Here is a 13,767-nt window from a genome sequence, read left to right as displayed (position 1 = left end):
TTCCCAAGAGACTGGAAAAACCCTGGTAAAAATCTTCTCAACTTTGTTTTCTTCGAGAATAATCCTTCCAAGAGATTTAAGTTCATTTGTCAGTGTGGTGAACCTTGTATACATCTCTTGGATGGTTTCTCCTTCCTTCAAGGTGATGTTCTCATACTGGAGTACAACAGTGTTCCTCTGGACCTCTTCACTTGAGGTGTTCCTTCATGAGCTACTTGCAAAGTGTCCCGGATTTCCTTAGCAGTAGTACAACTTTGAATTCTACTGTACTCATCTGGACCTAGTTCACACACAAGCCATTTCTTGGCCTTGGCATTTTTCTCCCACTTCTTCAGGTCTTCAGCAGTGCAGTCAGCCCTTGTCATAGGCACATCCACTCCTTCAGCATTCTTCTTTGTAGTCGCTAGAGGACCATCAGTGACTATGTCCTAGAGCTCATAGTCTTCTCCTATGATGTGATCCCTCATCCTGTTCTTCCACCAAGAATAGTGCTGACCATTGAAAAGTGAAGGCCTAGCAATGGATTGCCCTTCCCAGTTCCTAGGTGGTGCACTAATGTTGATCTTTTCTTAAGGTGTTAGCCTCTTCAAGGATAACCCGCTCTGATACCAATTGATGTTCTAAACGTCAATACCACACAAAAGGAGGGGTGATTTGTGTGGTACCCAATTTTTTCTATAGAAGAACCTAATTCTTCTAGGTGTTCTAACTACTACTGTTTGTAGAATAATAAGTACATAAAATAAAGAACACAGAGATTTTTACGTGGAAAACACCTAGCTCAAAAGGTGAAAAAACCACGACCTACTACTCAGTAGGATTTTCCCAAACTTCCACTAAAATCACTGAGCCAAAACAGCATTTACAAAAATTCTTTGTAAACCTAAGGATTAACTCTAATCCCATTGTAGCACACAGCCTCAACTGTTGCGACAACTTCAAGTTAGCTTATAACTTGAACACTCAAAGTACCTAATACAATTGCTTCTATAAAAGCTAAAAGGTACAACTTTAAACCACCTACTACAATTGAACTAGAATAAGAAAAACACAATGGAATTGGTTCTTCTATCTCATTCAAGTAGCTTGGAGTGCACACTCAAATCTCACATAAATTGCTTGCAAAATTGCCTTGATCTTTTGCTTTCAATTTAGTTTAACTTCTGCGTTTGTGCAATACCTGTAAAAGAGATCAATCACTGTCATTTAATAGGTTAGTAATCAGAGTTTGATTGGGACTCAATTGTTGATCTTCTATCGTAGTTGATTCCTTGAAGATCTCAAACTCTAACACTATCTTTTATCCGGATTGTGTTCTCTTCATATAAGGAGTCCTTCTCCCCTTATCCAATATGCAACCTTTTCGTCAGAACACGAGATATTATTGATGACTTATCTTCTTCACACTCATCTCCTTCACATGCATCTCACATGTTTAGATCAAGACTGTGCTTCACCAGATGGACCTGGTCCATGACTGAGTTCATTTGTCATTTTTCAAAACTTTACCTGTTCCTGGGCCAACATGACCTTTTGAGTACCATAGTTCTATTGTGACACTAGAGCATCAAAATTGACTTAATTTGCCAAGGAAGCTCGCTCTATTACGTAGGTCATTGTGGAACCCAAACTCCTCCTCTACTCTTCATAAGCAAATCTCACTTTAGAATGTAACACTCAAAACAAGGATTGTGAAGAAGTATGCTCATCTCTCTCAAAAGAATTTCACAAGTTAGGCTCTAAGCACCATAAGTTTGCCCCTTATGTAAATCACCACAAATGTAAGCTCACTCAACTCGAAATCATATAGGGCTTTTGCGAGAATGTAATGAAGGCTTTTTGATCAAGGTAGGACTTATCGGCATATGATTGTTCATATTTCCTTAAGCACTCCATTTTCTCATTTCGGCTCATATTTTCTTGACTCTTAGAGTTATTTTCTTCTTCCTTAGGGGATCTAGAGAGACACAATCATTTTTATTCTTTTCTAATCATTCCATGCCTTTCATCATTGCTTTCTTTGAACCTCTTCAACTTTCACTTTCTTTTCGACATATTTCTTTTTGGCTTTTTTTTCTTTTCTTTGCCTTCCATTTTCTTCATTTCTTTTTGTTCTTTGTACCTTTTATCACTTTCACATCACTCTTCTCTCCCCCAAACTTATGATTTTGCCACTTGTCTATCAAGAATTCCAAGGAAAGATTGAGTGCCAAGAGAGGGTCATTATAGAACGGATAAAGGCTTGTAACGTAGTTATTGAAAGAAAAAGGACTTCTGCTCAAAGGGGTTGACTAGGGATATATTGTTAGGCTACAGAAGCTTTAAAGTTACAAATTGGATCAAGGAGAGCCTGCAATCATTTCTCAAGTAGAGCTACACTTAGAATTTTGCCTAGACAAACATTCAAGGTAAGTTCTAGACTTATTGGCACGGAACTTGGACTTGCAATTCAATACCTCACCTCACAAGTTGTTGGATTGTTAAAGAGAATAGAGTCGAGGGCCCACAACAACCCTATCTTAGATTGAACATCACAAATGGCTCAAAGAAACCACTCGATGATTGTTTTAGTCAACACAAGAATCTAAAGGTCACAACTAGAACTATTCTTAATCAACTTGTTTCTAACCATAAGGTCGAAGGTAAATGTGTTGGTACCAAGTGAAGTCTGCTTGAGACACTTTTATTCATTACTACTCTATATACCAAAACCTAAAGAAAACAGACTCAATCCCTTAAAAAGGTTATCATGACATCCATCATTGGAAAGAGCCACCCGGTTCACACAACATCCACATTTAGAAAGAACTGTGGCATTAAGAAAACCAAAGGCTTATTGTTCACATAAAACATAAAAAAAGAAGCTAACAACTTAAAAAGAAGTTACTATAGGAAAAAAAGCTATGCTACTAAAGGAAAATAACAAAAGAAGTTAGGAAGTAAACTACGGAAATTAAACTAAATATGTACAAACTTGAGGTAAACCGAATATATACATAATTGGAAATGAATATATATATCAAATGGTAAAAATAAAGATAAAGAAAATAGTGTAATGGTTATTGCATACCAAATGTCATAAATCAAAATGAACTACCCCCAAATGAAAAAGAGCATTGTCCTCAATGATTATAACAAATAAGAACAGGGAAAAGGGGTAGAGAGTAAAGAAAACTCCCTATGTGGTCTTTGTCTGCATTGGGTCCTCAAACTGAACAGGGTCCTTAACATCCTCTAGCTATATCTCCACATCCTCTGACTGGGGGACTACGGGGTTGCTGAGAATCTGAATCAGCTTCTCAGCAGTATGTGATATTGCAATTGGCTCCTCAGACTAGCCGGTTGCTGCCCCTGGTGCCTCGGGCTCTACTGCATATGCTGCTCGGACTTTCTCCTCCATGAGAAGGTCCATTGGCAAGTCCCCTTCATGTGCAATCTTCTCAACCTCCTTTTCCAACTTCTCCACAGACTTCTTTGAGGCGTGAGACTTCTTCATCTTCCTAACCTACTTGGTCAGGTCTGCAATGACCTTCCCATGTGTATCAAGAGTCTCCAGGATCTTCTTCTGGTTATCCCAAATCTTCTTCTGGTTGTGCAGAATCATCTTCAATAAGTACTCCACTGATGAAGGTACCTGAAGCGTTGCTAGGGTTGAATACTGTGTTGCCACTACACTGGATATGGCAGTCAACTTTGTGGTAGCTACCTGCATCCAATTGTTGAGACTGGATAGTGTCTAAGAAACCCTCAATGCAGTCTAAAGGTAAGTGTAAGATGAAGGCACTAGCAGTGGCACTGAGATAGATGGTCCGGAAGATGGAGGAGGCATGGCTGCTGCTCCGGTAGAAGTACCAGTAGCTGTAGAGGGCTCGATAACTGATCCAGTGGCCATCACCCCTGGCTCTTCAGACTGGCCAGTAGAGGTAGTGGTTTTACCCTTGAATTTAGGGTTGCCCGCTCCTTGGAGGTGATACCATAAGAAAGGCTTTTTAGCTTTCACCTCCACATCAAAATGTCTCGGCTCTACCCCTTGATCTTTGAAATACTCAGTGAGGAAGTTGGGGTAGGGATAAGATATTTCTTCTTTCTGAACTGCATTGGAGATGTTGTAGGACATCAAGTTCCCTACATTAATAGGATATCCTGCTATGATGGAAGTTACCAATACTGCTCGGGAGATTGGAAGGACATTTTCATGCTGACAAGGGTCAAGACAGCGGCACACGAATGTTTGCCACCCTTTTGCTTCAAAGTTAAGGGTAGCTCTGATAATTAGCACTCCTGCTATGAGCCATACATGTGTTTTCCCCGGAATAACAAGTATCTCAGCTAGCCATGGGCGAACTGCCTCACCCAAGGATAGCTTCTCTAGGTATTGCACAGCCTCAACCTTCTCAAACCCTACATATTTGTTCAGTGCTTGGCCATCAAGCCTGATTTTCAAGTTTCGAACCTTCGTCACTTTTGTACCCTTTTTGATGTGGGCAACATTGGCATAAAACTCCTTGACGAGGTATTCATTGGCATCATGCGGGCGACCGGTGAACCATTTCCATCCTTTTCTCTTTGTAAAGTGCTTTAGGACATTCAAATTGTGATGGCTTAGGTCTTTTGTTATGAACTGTCGCTCAAGAGCGAGCGACCTTTGGGTCCACCATTCCCAAAATTTGGCATAAGCCTTCTTACTAATAAACCTATCAGCCCACACCTCTGGGTTCCTTGATCTAGCCAGGCCTCCCACAATTGTATCACCCCCTCTCCCATCATCCAGGACTCCATCACCATCATCTAAATCGATTTCAGTTGGGGCAGAATGTGAAGGAGAGGGTTCACAATCCTCACTACCCTCTTCCAAACCCTCAAATGAACCCTCAGAGGAGGAGGACTCATCAATCAAATGCAATCTCCCCGGGAATTGTTTGGGGATTTGTTGGGACTAGACTTCCAGCTGTGCTTGCCTGGAGTTTCCTTCAGAAGCTTCCCCGGAGGGGACATACTCACAAGTCTGAGAAGTGTCTGGGGCTCTATTGGTAGTTTCTTTCTTGCCTATTATCTTTTGAACTAATAGAGGTATGTTGGGTTTGCCTCAACCCCGGCCTCGGGAGGGTTCTGCCCTCCCTTTGGAAGTATCATCTCAACCTCGGGAACGCACCATTGTCTGCAACACACAAGTAGTGAAAGTTAGTTATAATTAGGGTTCAACATGTGTTAAAGCATTATAGATGAAATGAAAGACGATGCTTCTCAGAACAGGGCAGTGCGGGCCGCACAAAAGTGAGTGCGGCCGCGAACTGCCCATCACGGTCCGCATAAAAGTGAACGTGGCCGCGAAGAGACCCGGCTCAGACTACTAGTTCTCTAAAGTTGATCAACTACGGATCGCACAAAAATGAGTGTGGCCGCAAAAGACCCATTGCGGACCGTACAATTTTGGATGCGGCCGCAAAAACAAATGACTGAGTCTCTGAAGCTCAAATGCGCAGACTGCACAAAATTGAGTGCAGCCGCAAAAGATCAATCAAGGACCACACAAAAGTGACTGCGACTGCAAAATCTAAGCAAATATCAGTGCCCTGGAACTAGGGTATCGCGGATCGCACAATTTTGTACGCAGCCATATACCCTATTGCGGACCGCACAAAAATGTGTGCGGCTACGAAGTACAAATTAGTTTGGCACTGATGAACACTTGTTACTATGGTTTTCACTAATTATACAGATTTATGGTAATTAAACATGCAAACCTACTAACCCTATTCCCCATTATACATACAAACACTACCCAAATATTTTTTTTATGTAAAGATTAAGAATCATTTTGACATTTTGACATGAATCTAACCCTAACTAAAAAGGAAAATTAAAACAAAGAGAAAAGAAAAAAAAAGATGAAATTAAATCATTGAAATGAGCATACCAGTTGTGAAAAGTAGTAGGAAATGAACACTTGATACAAATTGGATAAGATTGAAAGCAAAAACAAGTGCACATTGCTTTAGACATGTTTGAGAGGTCAGGGTTCGTAAAGTGTAAATAGTTTTAAAAAGGTATATTTATACTTTGAACCTAGTGACTCCCACCGACTTACATGAGTGCGGCTACAAAATTTTGTCACGGTCCGCACGCCTTACCTTTTTGTAGCTCAGCATCAGACTCCTGAGCACGATTCGCAAAAAATTGGCAGCGGCCGCACAAATTATGCAGTCCACAAAATTTTGAACGCGCCCGCGAACTCTTAAGGAATTTTGATAGGCCAGCTTTAGAGAGTTGGAAATTTCTATCATCCAGTTGCGCGACTGCGCACAGATTTGTGCGGCCGTGAAGTGCTTGCACGGTCCGCATAATTTTGTGCGCGGTCCGCGAAAATTCACTACTTAGCCAAATTTTTCCTTGTCAATTTCCTGCATTGCAAAACCAATTCCTACACACACCTCACAACCACTTAGTCCAAAACAATGCTTAATCTAAGAAGAAAATCAAAAGAAAGAAAAACACATGGGTTTCCTCCCAAGAAGTGTCTGATCTAATATCGCGGCACTACACATGTTACTATCACTCATTTGAAATGGATCAATGCCACAACGTGTCTATCATCAATATTGCTAAGGTAGTGCTTAACCCAGTGCCCAATTGACTCTAAAGATCTCACCATTCTTGTTTTTCAAATTTAGAGCACTAAAAGAAGTCACATGTTCCACTTCAAAGGGACCGCTCCACTTTGACTTTAGCTTTCCCGGAAACATCCCTAACTGAGAGTTGAATAAGAGAACAAGGTCACCTTTTTTGGATTCTCTCTTCCGAATATACTTATCATGTAGGTACTTCATCTTGTCCTTATGCAAGGATGAACTGGAGTAAGCATGGAACCGGAACTCATCAAGTTCATTCAATTGCTCCACCCGAAGATTGGCAGTTGCATCCCACTCAAGGATCAACTTCTTCAATGCCCACATGGTCTTATGCTCTAATTCCACCGGGAGATGACATGCTTTTCCAAACACCAAACGATATGGAGACATACCAATTGGAGTCTTGTAAGCTGTTTTATAGGCCCATAAAGCATCGTCAAGTTTCCTTGACCAATTAGTCCGATTTGCAGTCTTGGACAGAATACTCTTGATCTCCCAGTTGGAGACTTCAACCTGTCCACTTGCCTGGGGGTGATAGGGGGTTGACACCTTGTGAGTGACACCATACTTGGAGAGTAAAGTGTCAAAGGCTTTGTTGCAAAAATGAGAACCCCATCACTAATGATGGCCCTTGGGGTGCCGAATCTTTTGAATATGTTTTTCTTCAAGAAAGCCACCACACTCCATGCCTCATTGTTGGGCAAAGCCACAGCTTCAACCCATTTGGAAATGTAATCCACAGTGACAAGAATATAGGTATTCCCACAAAAACTCACAAATGGACCCATATAGTCGATGCCCCATGCATAAAAAATATCAATCTCAAGGATGGTGGTGAGAGGCATCTCATTCTTCTTAGAAATCCCACCGGCCCTTTGGCAATCATCACACCGCTTAACAAGCTCGCTAGCGTCTTTGTACAAGGTAGGCCAATAGAATACACAACTTAGGATATTTGTAGTAGTTCTCGCCCCACCATGGTGACCATCATTGGGCGAAGAATGGCAAGCTTCAAGAATACCCAATTGCTCTTCTTCTGGAACACATCTCCGGATAACACTATCAGTGCAAAATTTGAAAAGATATGGCTCATCCCAATAATAATCCAAGTAGTCCCATTTGAGCTTCTTCCTTTGGTTTGAAGAGAACTCATTCGGGACAATTCCGCTCATAAGATAGTTAGCCACATAGGCAAACCAAGGCATCCCGGTCAAAGACATGGAAAGGAGTTGTTCATCCGGAAATGAATCAATGATCTCAAGGCCATCATGGTGCCTCCCCTCCTCTTCCAAACAGGACAAATGGTTCGCCACTTGATTCTCACTCCCTTTGCGGTCTATGATTTTAAGATCAAATTATTGTAGAAGAAGTACCCACCACATCAATCTAGCATTTGAGTCTTTTTTACTCATCAAATAACAAAGTGCTGCATGATCGGTGTGAATAATCACTTTGGTACCCATGAGGTACGGGCGAAATTTTTCCATAGCAAAGACAATGGCTAAGAGTTCTTTCTCGTTCACCATCTAGTTGACTTGGGTGTCGCTCATGGTCTTACTAGCATAGTAGACCGGATGGAATATCTTGTTGATTCTTTTCCCCAATACCGATCCCACCCCCACGTCACTAGCATCACACATGAGCTCAAATGGTAAGCTCCAATTTAGTGCGGTAATGATGGGAGAAGTAGTCAACTTATACTTGAGTAGCTCAAATGCCTTCATACAATCATCATTGAACACAAATTTGGCATCTTTTTCCAACAACTTGCACAAGGGGTTCACCACCTTTGAGAAATCCTTGATGAACCGACGGTAAAACCCCGCGTGACCTAGAAAGTTCCTCACTCCTTTGACAGAAATAGGAGGAGGGATTTTTGATATAACTTCAATTTTTGATTTATCCACTTCAATACCATTCTTGGAGATCTTGTGACCGAGGACAATGCCCTCATCGACCATGAAATGACACTTCTCCCAATTAAGCACCAAGTTGGTCTCTTCACAACGTGCCAATACCTTATCAAGATTATCCAAACACTCTTCATAAGAATCCCCCACAATAGAGAAATCATCCATGAAAACCTCGAGGAAGTCCTCTACCATATCCGTGAATATTGCCATCATGACCGTTGAAAAGTAGCCGGTGCATTACATAAACCAAATGGCATCCTTGAGAATGCAAATATGACATACAAACAAGTGAAGGTGGTCTTTTCTTGGTCTTCGGGTGTAATAAGAATCTGGTTATATCCGGAATACTCATCCAAGAAGCAATAATAAGCACGTTCGGCTAGCCTATCCAACATTTGATCAAGAAATGAAAGCAGAAAATGATCTTTCCGAGTCACTTTGTTGAGCTTCCTATAATCCATGCATACTCTCCAATCGGTGACAGTCTTGTGGGGATCAACTTATTATTGTCATTTGTAATCACAGCCATGCCCCCTTCTTTGGGACACATTGTACCAGTGAAGTCCATGAACTATCAGAAATGGGGTAGACAACCCCAGCATCCAACCACTTGATGATCTCTTTCTTGACTACGTCTTGCATGGCCTCATTCAACCTTCTTTGATGTTCCACAGAGGGTTTTCCATCCTCATCCAATATGATTTTGTGCATGAAAAAGGCGGGGTTTATACCCCGAATGTCTGCCAATGTCCAACCTATTGCTTTCTTCCTCCTTTGGAGCACCGCAATGGTGGAATCTACCTGCACGTTAGTTAAGCACGTGGAAAGAACAATAGGTAAAGTGGAACAAGGGCCTAAGAACTCATACCTGAGGTGTGAAGGCAAGGGCTTCAGCTCCAATGTAGGAGGCTCCTCGATTGAGGGCTTTGTTTGTGGAGTCTTTCGGTTCTCAAGGTCCAAGGAAAGTTTTTGGGGCTCATATGTATATGAACCCATTCCTTGCAAAGCATTGACACATTCTACCAAGCCCTCCTTCTCCTTCTCATCATGATTCAATAACACATCTTCCAATGGGTCTTCAACATTCATTACAACACTTATGTCATCAACAATTACTTCAGTCACAAAATCCACAAACGAACACACTTCATTGCTATTAGGCTGCCTCATTGACTTGTAAATGTGGAACACAACTTTTTCATCGCACACCGGAAGGTGAACTCCCCTGCTTCCACATCAACTAAGGCCTTACCTGTATCTAGGAAAGGTCTCCCCAATATGATTGGCACCTCATACTGAACCTCACAGTCAAGTATCACAAAATCTGTGGGAAGTATGAACTTGTCGACCTGAACTAGCACATCACCAATTATCCCCAATGGCCTCTTCATTGTCCGGTCCGCCGTTTGCAACCTCATGGATGTGGATCTTGGTTTCCCAATCCCTATTGTCTTGAACACATAATATGGCATTAAGCTAATGTTTGCCCCCAAGTCACACAAAGCTTTGGCGAAATCAACACTACCAATAGTTCATGGGATTGTAAAGGCACCAGGGTCTTCTAACTTTGGAGCCATCGAGTGCACCATGGCACTCACTTGATGTGTCATTTTGATTGTTTCACAGTCCATTGATCTCTTCTTTGTTACTAAGTCCTTCATGAACTTGGCATATCCCGGCATTTGTTCTAAGGCTTCAACCAATGGCACATTTATGGACAAACTTTTCATCATATCAATGAATTTCTTGAACTGATTCTCATTGTCTTACTTTGCAAGCCTTTGAGGATATGGTGGAAGAGGCCTTGGAAAAGGAGCCTTGGCTTTGGGCACTACCGAATCTGGTATGTCTATCACATGTTTCCTAGACGGATTCACATCATCTTGTGTCTCCTCCACATTTTCAGCAATGTCTATCCTCACTTCATTATTCACTTGAACCTCATTGCTTGGCTCATCATCATCTTGCATCACCGCATCATCATTCACAAATATTTCTTTAGTTTGAGGTACTAGCAACTCCACCTTTCCCACTTCTCGTAGTCACCGCCATAGCATGCCCCGTATTGTTTCCACCCTTTGAGTTTACTACCGTATCACTTGGTAGTGCCCCCTTAGGGAGAATATTCAAAGCTTGAGAAATTTGGCCAAGTTGGACTTCCAAGTTGCGGATAGAAGTGTTGTGGGAGGCTAATTGGGAATCGGAGTCGGCATTATTCTTCATCATTTGTGCGAACATGATTTCAATCCATCCCATCTCATTGTTGGAAGAACTAGGACCTTGTGATAGATATGGAGGCGGGTTGTTCAGTTGTTGACACATTGGGGGCTTTGAAAGCCCGACCCCCAATTCCCTTGATTATTGTTGTTCCAACCCCATTGATTGTTATTGCCTCCCAATTACTATTATAATTGCCACTCCAGTTTCCTTGATTTCCTTAATTACCCCAATTTTGATTGTTGTTGTTCCCCCAATTGCCTTGGTTGTTGTTGTTTCCACTATTCCAATTTCCTTGTTGACCTTGATTGCCCCAATTTCCTTGGTTTCCCTATGATCTCCACTGTTGTTGATTCGGAGAATTGCCCCGTTGACCTTGATAATTGTTGATGTATTGAACCTCATCTATCAAATATTGAACCTTATTCTATCAAGTATTTTACACGCTGCGGCATATGGCGTGTTCATGAAGTTCCCCCGGCGAGTTGGTTAACCACACATTGGTTTGTTGTGTTGATTCCCCGATAGAATGTTTGTTGGATCATGGCTTTGGTCATATCAATATTCGAATATTCTTTAACCATCGTCCGATACCTTTCCCAAATCTTATGTAACAATTCATTTGGCTCTTGTTTAAAAGCAAGGATCTCATCTCTTAGCGTTGCCATATGTCCGGGAGAAAAGAACTTTGCGATGAAATTCTCGGCCAACTCATCCCAAATGGTGATGGAATGGTTGGGTAACCTCTATAGCCAATCCAAAGCCTTCCCCCTTAGAGAAAATAGGAAAAGCCTTAACCTCAATGCATCCTCAGAGACATTAGTTTGCTTACTCCCCTTGCACGTGTCAACAAAACCTTTGAGATGCTTATAGGCATTTTGGTGTGGAGCTCCGGTGAAGAAACCCCTTTGTTCCAACAGTGTAAGTATGACATAGGTTATTTGAAAGTTGACCGCCCTAATCTGGGGCGGGACTATTGCACTCGCAAGCCTTCATTGGGTAACACCCTGTGTGCTGCCCTTGGAGGAGGTGGGGGATGGTCTGGAATGTTGTCATTAGGCGGGCGACCTCTCCTTTGTACTTGAGGTTCATGTTGAATCTCATCCAGGTGATCATCATCTATCTCCTCCCCCAATGGCAAATTCCCGAGGGCTTCGTTGTTAAGAGCTATTTGGTACCTAAAAGCAATTCACACACAAAATTAGAAAAATGGAAGGAAAGAAAAACAAAACACACAAATACTTAGATATATAGCTAAGACCGTCTAACTTCCCGGCAACGACGCCAAAAATTGATCGGGTCCAAGCCTACACTACTATTGAGTAGCGAGGGTGGTCGATGCAGTTTTAACCCAACTAGGTCGGGATCGAATCCACAGGGAGTTAGTAATTGGAATTAGGTTTATATCTAAGCTAGATGCGGGCTTTGAATCTAATTACACTTCCACAAGTTTTGGGTTTGATTTATACTTCTAACTTTACTCTAAGATTGCAATGATTGAAACAAAGGACAATATTTTTGTAGTTGTTTTTCAAATGTTTAAAGAGACTAGGATCGTGACTTCTACCTAGGTGGATATCTAACGGATAGTAAAATCTTGGGCAAGCTCGTGATTAATTGGGATCGTAATATATCTATCACACTCGGGTACTCACTCTATACCTCTCGATAGTTTGAGTGATTTTGCCCAATTTGGCTTTCTCAAGTCCAAATGGGTATTCATGCAATTCAAGTGATATTAGCTCAAGTCGGGTATTATTATCTCTAGATTTAACCCTTTAATTGGGGCTATCAATTTCTTGAGTTCACCCCAATTCCTTGTTAGCCTAGTTTTCCTAGACTCAGTCCCTCTTTCTCAAGTAGAGACTAAGTCATAAAGGCATGAATCAATGTTTACAATCATTAATTTTATAGTTCTAGCAAGAACTAGGCTAAATATCACTAACCCATTCACATTCAAGCCCTAAAATCAAATACCCACACTAGGTTTGGGTCACAACCCTAACTATGGGTTTAGATACTCATGGAAATAACATAAATTAAAGATGAAATGAAGATAAAATTCATAATACTAGATTAAAGGATGAAAGTCTAATGTTGAAAGATGAATCTAGTACAAAATTTCCAAAAGCAGTAAACTGAACCGTCTCAAGTGCTCCTCTAATACATAACATGACCTAAAAATGTCAAAAAGATCTATTTATACTAAGCTGAAATTTCCAGACAAAAATACCCCTGCGGAGGTTATGCGACCGCGTAATTCTGAGCACGGCCGCATTCTTGCTTTCATGGCCGTATAATTTTGATCGCGGTCCGCGTTCTTCAAATCTGAATCTAGGTTGAGCTGAGTTACGCGGACTGCATAATTTCAATCGTGGCCGCGTAAGGGACTTCTACGGCTGCACAATTCTGACGCGGACTACACTTCTATCTTTTGCTCAAGTTGTGAGCTCTCTGAACTTCATGCATCGCAATCCGCATAATTTCCATCGCGACAGAAGGGAGACTTTCACGGCCACACATTTCTTGTACGGTCCTTGCTTATCATTTAGCCTGAAAATGCAACTCTCCGAACCTCCCTTTTGCGGATTGCGTATTTCTGATCGCAGTCGCGTTGTGACTTTCACGGCCACACAATATTTGTGCGGTCCAAGTTTTAGATCTCTATACCCAATCTTGGTTTTGTTCAAGTTTTGACTCCTTTATGAGTTGATTATGACTCCTTTGGCTCATTTTAAATAATTCCTACAAGCAAGCATATTACATTAGTTTCCGAGAATACCTTCACAGTTTTCGGGAATTCCTTCACGCATTTTTGGCCCAATTTGCAAGTAAAAGAGAGCAAATAATAGGTTAAAATCCCTACTTATCAACGGTCGATCGTTATGTCCATCCCAGAAGATGCCCGGGTTCTTTCTGCCCCTGTAGAGGTGGCTAGTTACCTCTGATGCTTGGTGACAGAAGAGGACCAGGCCAAGATGAACGAGGTGGAAGCGCTCTGCCTGTTC

The sequence above is a fragment of the Nicotiana tabacum genome, chromosome 11, assembly GCF_000715075.1.
Source record: "Nicotiana tabacum cultivar K326 chromosome 11, ASM71507v2, whole genome shotgun sequence".
NCBI classification, from domain to species: domain Eukaryota; kingdom Viridiplantae; phylum Streptophyta; class Magnoliopsida; order Solanales; family Solanaceae; genus Nicotiana; species Nicotiana tabacum.
The sequence above is the reverse complement of the archived record's forward strand: the minus strand, read 5'-3'. Positions refer to the sequence as shown.